We start from the raw sequence: 10,072 nt of genomic DNA on the forward strand, positions 1-10,072 counted from the left end.
TCCGTTTGGGTTTCTGAGCCTTGGAATGGCTTTGCTATGTCATTTATTACTCGTGTATAAAATTTGAAGTTATTCCGGACTGATTTGGTACATTTCGGCACAAGATGTAGAATTTGAAAATTCGAAATTTATAAGTTGATTCGAGGCGCGATTCGTAATTTTGGCATTGTTTTGTGTGATTTGAGGCCTCGACTAAGTTTGTCTGATGTTTTAGGACTTGTTGGTATATTTGGTGGAGGTACCGGGGGCCTCGGGTATTTTTCAAATGGTTAACAGATCAAATTTGAACTTGAAGCATTTGCTGGAAGTCTGCCTTCTGGTGCAATCACACTTGTGGAATTTTGCTCAGAGGTGTGAGCTCGTAGAAGTGATATGGTCTTCGCAGAACCGGCCAAGCGTGACTGAGGCAGTGGTCGCAGAAGTGGGTAGGTGGAACGCAAAAGCGGAGTCGCACCTGCGACGGGTCGATCGCAGAAGCGGAAAGCGAGAGGGAGGGCTGCTTCGTAGAAGCAGCAGGGTTGCCGTAGAAGCGAGTCCACAAAAGAGGACCTTTTGTCCGCAGAAGCGAGAAAAGCCGCAGAAGAGAAGGGGAGCATCGCATCTACGAGAGCGCTGATGCGGCCAAGTGTATCGTAGATACAAAACACTGGCAGTGTTAAAAAAAATAGAGGGGTTTTGATATTTTTGTCATTTTGGAGTACAAACAATCAGTTGGGGGCGATTCTTTCAGAGGGAATTCACGGGAGTCTTGAGGTAAGTCACTTGTGACTATTTTTAGTCGATAATATTGAATTATCATCGAGTATTCCAACAAGATTACATATTTTTGAGTTGTAATTCGAGAATTTGGGCCTAGGGATTTCAAAATAAGAACTTAAGATTTGGAGTTCGAGCTGATGTCAGAATTTGGTATGGTTGGACTCGTGGTTGAATGGGCGTTCAGATTTCGTAATGTTTGTCGGGTTCCAAGACGTGGGCTCGGGTCAACTTTTTGGAGCGATTTTTTTAATTCTTTGCTAAAGTCGTAGTTTTATTATTTAAATTAGTTTCTTATAGTCATATTTATAGTATGTAATTGTTTTGGCAAGATTCGAGCCGATCATAGTTGGAAAAATCGAGGGAAAGGCTTTCTTATTGATTGATTGAGCGAGGTTTGAGATAAGTGACTTGTCTAACCTTGTGTGAGGGAAATTCCCCTTAGGATTTGGTACTATTATGGTAAATTTCTATACGTGAAGGCCGTGTACGCGAGGTGACGAGTGCGTACTCGGGCTATCATTGTTTGCACGAGGTTTCTTTTGTGCCTCTGTTGCATATTTACTTTTGGGAGTACGAGGCGGTACCTCGGGAGCGCCCCTGTTGCGTATTTACTTTTGGGACTACGAGGCGGTACCTCGGAAGCGCCCTTGTTGCATATTTACTTTTGGGACTACGAGGCGGTACCTCGGAAGGGCTGTTGTATATTTACTTTTGGGACTACGAGGAGGTACCTCGGGAGCACCCCTATTGTTTACCTCTATTTGCTGTGTTGTTGTTGTTGTTGTTGTTTCTCAACTTGTAAGAATCTTGTTTTTCCTCATATGTTGTAGTTGTCTTCTTGAATCCCGTGTTGTTATCTTTATGTAAATTCTCATTGTTCACTTCTCAGTCATTTCATAATATTATTATATATTCTGCCTTATTTCCTATTATTTTCAGTAGGGCCCTGACATGACCGCGTCACTATTCTACTGAGGTTAGGGTTGGCACTTACTGGGTACCATTATGGTGTACTCACATTATATTTCTGCACATCATTTTGTGCAGATCCACGTACTGCTTACCATACCAGGTACCAATGAGCTAGCCCGTACGTGGAGACGTCAAGGTACATCTGCCAGTGTCCGTAGACCTCAGAGTCCCTCTCTATCTTTATTATGTTATTTTCCTCATTCCTCATTAGACTCTGATGTGTAGAGATATTTAGTATTTTTCTCTTTGGAGCTTGTGACTTATTTCCACCGGTTTTTGGGAGTTGTAACTATTTGAAATCAAAATTCTTATTTATTTCAGATATTGAGGTTGAGTTTTAGCTTTATATTCAGTTATTCCGCATAATCGTTAGGCTTACCTAGTCTTAGAGACTAGGTGTCATCACGACTTCCTACGGAGAAAAATTGGGGTCATGACAAGTTGGTATCAGAGCTCTAGGTTCATCGGTGTTATGAGTCATAAGAAGTTTTAGTAGAGTCTCGCGGATCGGTGAGACATCTGTACTTATCTTCGGGAGGCTATGGAACTGTTCGTAAAAGCTTCACTTCCTTGATTTCCTCATCGTGCGATTTGATTCCTTTGAGGGCTTATGTCTTTATTTCCTTCCTACTTAATCTCATGCAACGTGAAGCACTTGTTATCAATTGGACATCGAGGAGTTGTAGTGGTACTGCAGACGTGGTGCCGAATATTTTTTCTCTGCGTATTCGGGCAGGCTATTATCTTCACCTTGTGGAATGATGTTCTGTCGTTTCAGCTCAGTATCTGTATTTCCTATGGTTTTGAGGCTATGCACAGATTGCTATGATGTTCATGCGCTATTGTCGCACAATGTTGGTGTAATAGTAAGATGCTTGTCTATGTGTCGAGGCAGTGAATGACTCAAAAGGAGGATCTCTCAGTGCGTGGTTTAGGGGTTCATCGTTTAATTCCAACGGAGGAAAGGCAATCAGACTATGTATATTCAGGACTTGGTTGATGGAGTAACGAGACTTGATATTTTCAAGCGTGGTGAGATTTTTATTTATGATCTGGTGTCGCCGTCCTTGTTTGAATGCATTAAGGTTCACCGGTGTTATGGTCTTCTTCAATTTTCCTTCAGGGTAGGGTGTTGTAAAGTGGTTCCTGAGAATGCGGTTGTCAGAGATGGCAGTGCGTAGCAGTTTCGAAAATTGAATTGGTGTTTCTAATGTTGATGGCTCGGGAAAGATGATCTTCTAGGAAAGATGATCTTCTAGGAGGAAAGATGGTGTTTCTAATGTTGATTTGGGGTAGTAATTGGGCAGCTAAGAATGAGGAAGGACATGTGGGAGGTGTCTCACAGTGGTTGAATTACTAGCAGGCCAAGTATGAAAAGCGGAGGTCGAAAAGTGGCTTAAAGGAGATGCTTTGACCGAAGTGGAAGTGGCAGAGTAGCATATGGATTCTGTGGTAGCATAGCCACATACCTTGAGGGAGATTAGAGTAATTTGGGAGGCATGGTGGAAAGTGACTAGGTCCACGGATTATATTTGGAATGGTAGTTACTGTACGGAGAAAGATTGAATATGACAGAAAGGAGTTTGCTTGAAATGAAGAGGGGTGTGACGATTTGATTATTGATTTGGATGCAACATGACTTCCAGTTTGGAATGTGTTATCGGACTTTCAGTTGATGTCAACGGGGAATGAATTAACTTGTACAACCAATGGATGAGCGTGAGCTCAGGAGGGTTTACTGATTTCGTAGTAGTTGTACCCAGTGTAGTGCCGTTAGAAGATGTCGGCATGGAATTCCACAGGTGGGTTATCTCCTGTGAGCAGGTTAGCGATTGCATGATGTTGATGAAGCTTCTACGAAGAATTCTAGTTGCTACCCGGTAAGAGGTCGAATATGTGATTGTGGCTGATAATTTAGAATGTTCATGAAAAGCTTAAAAAAAGACTTCGAGAAATTTGGCAGGTTAACGGTGCGAGATCATAGTAACTAAGAAGGAGGAATCGTTGTGGGCTCTACATTATGTGATGGTATCTTAAAGCTAAGTGGGGGAACCCGCCGTCTACGATAAGATCGCGTGGTTGTCTATTTGTGCGGGCTCAGGTTATTGGTGCATTGGTGGATCATTTATGGCTAAGAAAAGAAAACATCAGGGGTAATTCGAGCAAAAAACTTGTTGAGTGTGTGCTATATTTTGCCTTATGGGTCCACGTACAGATTTTGGGAAGACTCAGAGTTTATGCTTCTTGTGGATATGATGTACAAGGAAAAGGATTCAGCCGGTTGCTTCTTTGAAGGGGTGTTCAGGTGCTAGCAGAGCGTTGGAGTTTGGTTATATTCGGGACCAGGTCAGAGTGGGTGACTCTCAACACCGGTCCTAGCGGTTCAAGAATTTAAGTGCAGTGCCTAAGGATTTCGGGTCCGTTGTGTAGTTAATGATCGAGTTTTGTAGTGGATTATAAAAGGGGCTTGGAGTGTTCTATGTTACCATCGGGTCTGCAGTACAATATAGAGGAAAGGGAGAAATAGCTTCGGATTCGCGGAAGGTCTTGTAGAATGAGTGTGCCAGTTAGAGATGTTATTGTGCGCTTGAGGACGGTATGAGATGGTTCATGAGTATTGAGACGATGTGGTCTTGTGATGCGGGTCACTCGGGATGAGTGCAGATTTAGTTCGTTATGTTTTTGAATTGAGTTATTATTAATTCTAAGGCAAGTCGAGAGTAAATTGGAAGAAGTTGGGTCGGTTAGTAATGGTTGAATCAGCATGATTGTGGAAATGATCAGTTCCTTCAGCGTGTGAAGTTATACATGTGGTTGGTGGTTGTACGTGCAGGCTTGACAACCACCATAATTTGATTGATTTGGGAGATATTTGATTCAAATGGCCTTGTTATGTGTAAATGGATCCCGGAAGAGTTATGGCAATTTAGACAACAACTTGAGGTTTGTATTTTCTGCAGTTATGGAAATTGGAGGTTGAGGATCAAGGTTACGGTTCAGTTTGATGAGAATGTCCTGAGCTTGGAGGAGCGTGGGGAAGGATCCAGAAGTTTAGAGTAAGCTGGCAATTTCTTTAGTGTCACCTGAGAACGGTGTCCTGTGTAAGAGGCTTTGTGTATTGAATTGCGAACTCTTGGTTGAACCAATATGGTATGATCAGAATCGACTGGAGGTCCGTTGGTGGGTCTAATGTGAATGTGTGCTCTACATTAGGTCGGATGTGTTCGTTTGGCATAGCATTGCTGGCAGAGGAATCTTCGGGCATTAGATGTTATTCCCGTCGTCAGCTATTCCATGTAATACTCTATTGTGCCACGTGGGTTATGAGATGACTTGATTACTCGCACATGTGTTGTGATTCCGTGTAGCTTGTGGTTTTATATGAGCAGGATGGCTCTCGAGATGCAGGTCATTTATGACACCTTAGTTGTGCTTGGGTATTGTTGCATATGACACTATCCGTCTCCCCAGGGTTGTATTTGTTTTTTGCACTTGGAGTGCTTGTGGTCGATATTCGGTATTTCATAGGTATAAGAATTTTGGCTTGATGGGTATTCCCTTATTTATTGTTATGTGTGGATCGAGTGGCACGTTGCCACAGGTATGTTGTTTGGATCGGGTTGCATGCCGCAACTGTATCATGTTTGGATCGGTTTGCACGCCGCAACGGTACCGTGTGTGGATCGGGTTGCACGCCACAACGGTGAGATGTTGAGTACGGTTCCATATACTTATTTCTGTGTATTTGTGTTTCCCATTCTCTGAGAAGGGTTCATAGCATCTGTTCGTCCATTTTATTCATTACGTGGGCTGTGAAGTTCCTTTCCAGAGTTTATTTTTTTGCTTTATTTATCATATTCGAGTTGTATCTTGTTGGCGCATCGATGGCATTGTATGAAATCCTGGGCAGTGTTTGAGGTGGCTTAATGCCTGGGTAGCTTGTATTGGGTGAGATGAGATTATTGGGCCTGAAATTAGTGCAATCAGATCTATATAAAGTATATTAAAGAGAAAATATCGTTATTCAGCTCAGAATGAGGTAATAGTCATGTCTTCCGTCGTGGCAATATTGCGAGAGTTGGATCATGCTTATATATGTTATGCGGTATATTGCGGGTACCAGGTTCATAGAATTACAGCTATTGTGGTCAGAGGATGTTATTGTGATCAAGCGATTTATGTGGTGCACGGTGTGATCTCAGTGGAGGAGCATGGTCATGCTGGGCACTGTGTCTGGTAATTGATGCGATGTTCGTATGTTAGAATCGGTCTCGTGGAAAATTCTGGATGTTGGAATTTGATTCTAAAGCTTGTTAGCTAAGGTTATATGGAGGATCTTTAGTTTGGTTCGAGTTAATGTACTCAACTAGGTGGTGGCGACACGGGTAGGTGTACGAGGTGTTAAACAGTGACTTTGGACAACTCCGGAGCAGTTCTTGGCACGTTCATGGACGAACGTATGTTTAAGTGGGGGAGAATGTAACGACCGACCAGTTGTTTTGAGCTCTAGCGCATCATTCGGCAGTTTGAGGCCTTGAGTAGCTTCACTCAGGAATTATGACTTGTACGTGTGGTCGGAATTGAATTTCGGGAAGCTCAGAGTTGATTCAGATGGAAAATTCTAATTTCGGAAGCTTTGAGTTGGAAGAATTGACTAAGGTTTGACTTTTGAGTAAACGACCTCGAAATTGGGATTTGAAGGTTCTAACAGGTTCGTATGATGATTTCGGACTTGGGCGTATGTTCGGGTTGAGTATCGGGTGGTCCGGGAGCATTTCGGCGCCTATTATGGAAGGTTGGAATTTTTAAAAGTTTTATAAGTTTGATTTAAAGCGGACTTTGGTGTTATCGATGTCCGTTTGGGGTTCCGAGCCTTGGAATGGCTTCACTATGACATTTATGACTCGTGTGCAAAATTTGAAGTTATTCCAGATTGATTTGGTACGTTTCGACACAAGATGTAGAATTTGGAAATTCAAAATTTATAAGTTGATTCGAGGCGCGATTCGTAATTTTGACATTGTTTGGCATAATTTGAGGCCTCAACTAAGTTCGTATAATATTTTAGGACTTGTTGGTGTATTTGGTGGAGATCCCGGGGGCCTCAGGTGGATTTCGGATGATTAACGGATCAAATTTGGACTTGAAGCATTTGCTGGAAGTCTGCCTTCTGGTGCAATCGCACCTGCGAAATTTTGCTCACAGGTGCGAGCTCGCACAAGCGAGATGGGCTTCGCAGGAGCATCCGAGCGTGACTGAGACAGTGGTCGCAGAAGCAGGCAGGTGGACCGCAGAAGCGGAGTCGCACCTGCGACGGGTCGATCGCAGAAGCGGAAAGCGAGAGGGAGGGCTGCTTCGCAGAAGCGGCAGTGTTGCCGTAGAAGCGAGTCCGCAGAAGTAAGGGAAGCCACAGAAGCGAAGGGGATCATCGCATCTGCGAGAGCGCAAATGCGGCCAAGTGTATCAAAGATACGAAAACATTGGCAGTGTTAAAAGCATAGGGGTTCCGACATTTTTGTCATTTTGGAGTTCAAACACTAGGTTGGGGGGCAATTTTTGCAGAGGAAATTCACGGGAGTCTTGAGGTAAGTCACTTGTGATCATTTTTAGTCGATAATATTGAATTATCATCGAGTATTCCAACTAGATTACGTGTTTTTGAGGTGTAATTCGAGAATTTTGGGCCTAGGGATTTCAAAATAAGAATTTAATATTTGGAGGTTGAGTTGATGTCGAAATTTGGTAAATTTGGTATGGTTGGACTCGTGGTTGAATAGGCATTCAAATTTCGTAATTTTTGTCGGGTTCTGAGATGTGGGCCCGGGTCGACTTTGTGGAGTGATTTTTCAATTCTTTGCTAAAGTCATAGTGTCATTATTTAAATTAGTTTCTTATAGTCATATTTATAGTATGTAATTGTTTTGGCTAGATTCGAGCCGATCGGAGTTGGAAAAATCGAGGGAAAGGCCTTCTTATTAATTGATTGAGCGAGGTTTGAGGTAAGTGACTTGTCTAACCTTGTGTGGGGAAAATTTCCCTTAGGATTTTGTACTGTTATGGTAAATTTCAATACGTGAAGGCCGTGTATGCGAGGTGACGAGTGTGTACTCGAGCTAGATGTTGAAAATTCGATATTTGCTAAATAGTTCCTTTTTTTTTTCTCTTAATTGAGTTACTCTAGCACGTGTAGCCAACATGTTTAGCCTAATGTCACATTCTACATGTCTTATCTCTTACTTGTAATTTGTGGAACATGCTTAGTTGAGTTACCTATTTTATTGATTTCGTATTCATTCTTTAACTGTAGGATTCCTTGCTGTAATTTCATTGTTCCAATTGTTATGTGTTGTTTTCGTGACTTTTGGTTGAGATGACTGTTTGGTTGTGGCACGAGGTTTCTGCCGTGCGGAATGTTATTATGGCACGAGGATTTCTACCGTGCAGTTATCATTGTTTGCACGAGGTTTTTATTGTGCCTCTGTTGCATATTTACTTTTGGGAGTACGAGGCGGTACCTCGGGAGTGCCCCTGTTGCGTATTTACTTTTGGGACTACAAAGCGGTACCTCGGGAGCGCCCTTGTTGCATATTTACTTTTGGGACTACGAGACGATACCTCGGGAGCGCTGTTGCATATTTACTTTTGGGACTACGAGGCGGTACCTCGGGAGCGCCCCTGTTGTTTACCTCTATTTGCTGTGTTGTTGTTGTTGTTTCTCAACTTGTAAGAATCTTGTTTTTCCTCACGTGTTGTAGTTGTCTTCTTGAATCTCGTGTTGTTATCTTTATGTAAATTCTCATTGTTCACTTCTTAGTCATTTCATTATATTATTATATCTTCTGCCTTATTTTCTGTTATTTCCAGTAGGGCCTTGACCTGACCTCGTCACTACTCTACTGAGGTTATGCTTGGCACTTACTGGGTACCATTGTGGTGTACTCATACTATACTTCTGTACATTATTTTGTACAGATCCAGGTACTGCTTACCATACCAATGAGCTAGCTCGTACGTGGAGACTTCAAGGTACATCTGCTAGCGTCCGCAGACCTCGGAGTCCCTCTCTATCTTTATTATGTTATTTTCTTCATTCCTCATTAGACTCTGATGTATAGAGATATTTAGTATTTTTCTCTTTGGAGCTTGTGACTTATTTCCATCGGGTTTTGGGAGTTATAACTATTTGAAATCGCAGTTCTTATTTATTTCAGATGTTGAGGTTGAGTTTCAGCTTTATATTTAGTTATTTCGCATAATTGTTAGGCTTACTTAGTCTTAGAGACTAGGTTCCGTCATGACTTCCTACGGATGGAAATTGTGGTCGTGACAAAGACTAATGTTCCTCTATGATAGACCGAAACCATACCTGTAACGACACCATCTGGTGTAGCGACCTCAGCCCTACCATGGAAAGCATATCAACGAACCGGGCCTCCCCCTCTAGGGCGCTCTCTTCCCGCCCATCCTCCGCCCCTAGCTGGCTATGCAGGTGGAGCAGCAACTGGGATGGATCCCATAGCCTGAGTACTCAGATGAAATCCGCCTCTCCGGAGTTTGGGACAATCTCTCATGATGTGCCTAGTATCGCCATGGCTGCTGGTGTTGAGTCTGTGCCAGATATCTAGGAGAACCGCTGTAAGAACCTCGTGCAGGTGGTGCACTAAAAGATGGCTGCCCCCTATAAGTACCCTGAAGTCCCTAACTAATTGGAGCATCACGAGTAGTCTGAAGTGCGGACTGGACTGGTCAACTGCCCGAGCCTCCGCCGTGATGGGTCATAGCTGAAGAGTAGAATCCACCGAATCCTCCAGAACCTCGAGACCTCTTGGCCTCCTTATCCTCCCTCTCCTAACCTTGAATACGCTCTAACCTCCTGGAAATCTCCACAACCCGTTGAAATGGAGTATCAGTCTCCAACTCCCGAGCCATGCTGAATCTAAGACCATAATTGAGCCCCTCGATAAATGTGCGGACTTGCTCTCAGACTTTAGGAACCAAAGTAGGTGCATGATGGGATAACTCACTGAACCTGATGGCATACTCTAACACTGTCATGATGCCCTGATGCAATTTCTCGAACTCTGTGCGCCCACATATCCCAGAGGGTCTATGGAACAAACTCCATCAAAAATATCTCTAAAAACTGAGTCCAAGTGAGTGGTGCTGCATCAGCTGGCCTACCATGCTCATAAGCCTGCCACCACTGATACGCTGCTCCCAACAACTGAATTTTAGTAAAAGCAACTCCGCTCACCTCCACAATACCCATGGTGCAGAGAATACGGTGACACTTCTCTAGAAAACCATGTGCATCCTCGGTAGTTGTGCCACTTAAAGTAGC

Source organism: Nicotiana tomentosiformis, chromosome 8 (assembly GCF_000390325.3).
Source record: "Nicotiana tomentosiformis chromosome 8, ASM39032v3, whole genome shotgun sequence".
NCBI classification, from domain to species: domain Eukaryota; kingdom Viridiplantae; phylum Streptophyta; class Magnoliopsida; order Solanales; family Solanaceae; genus Nicotiana; species Nicotiana tomentosiformis.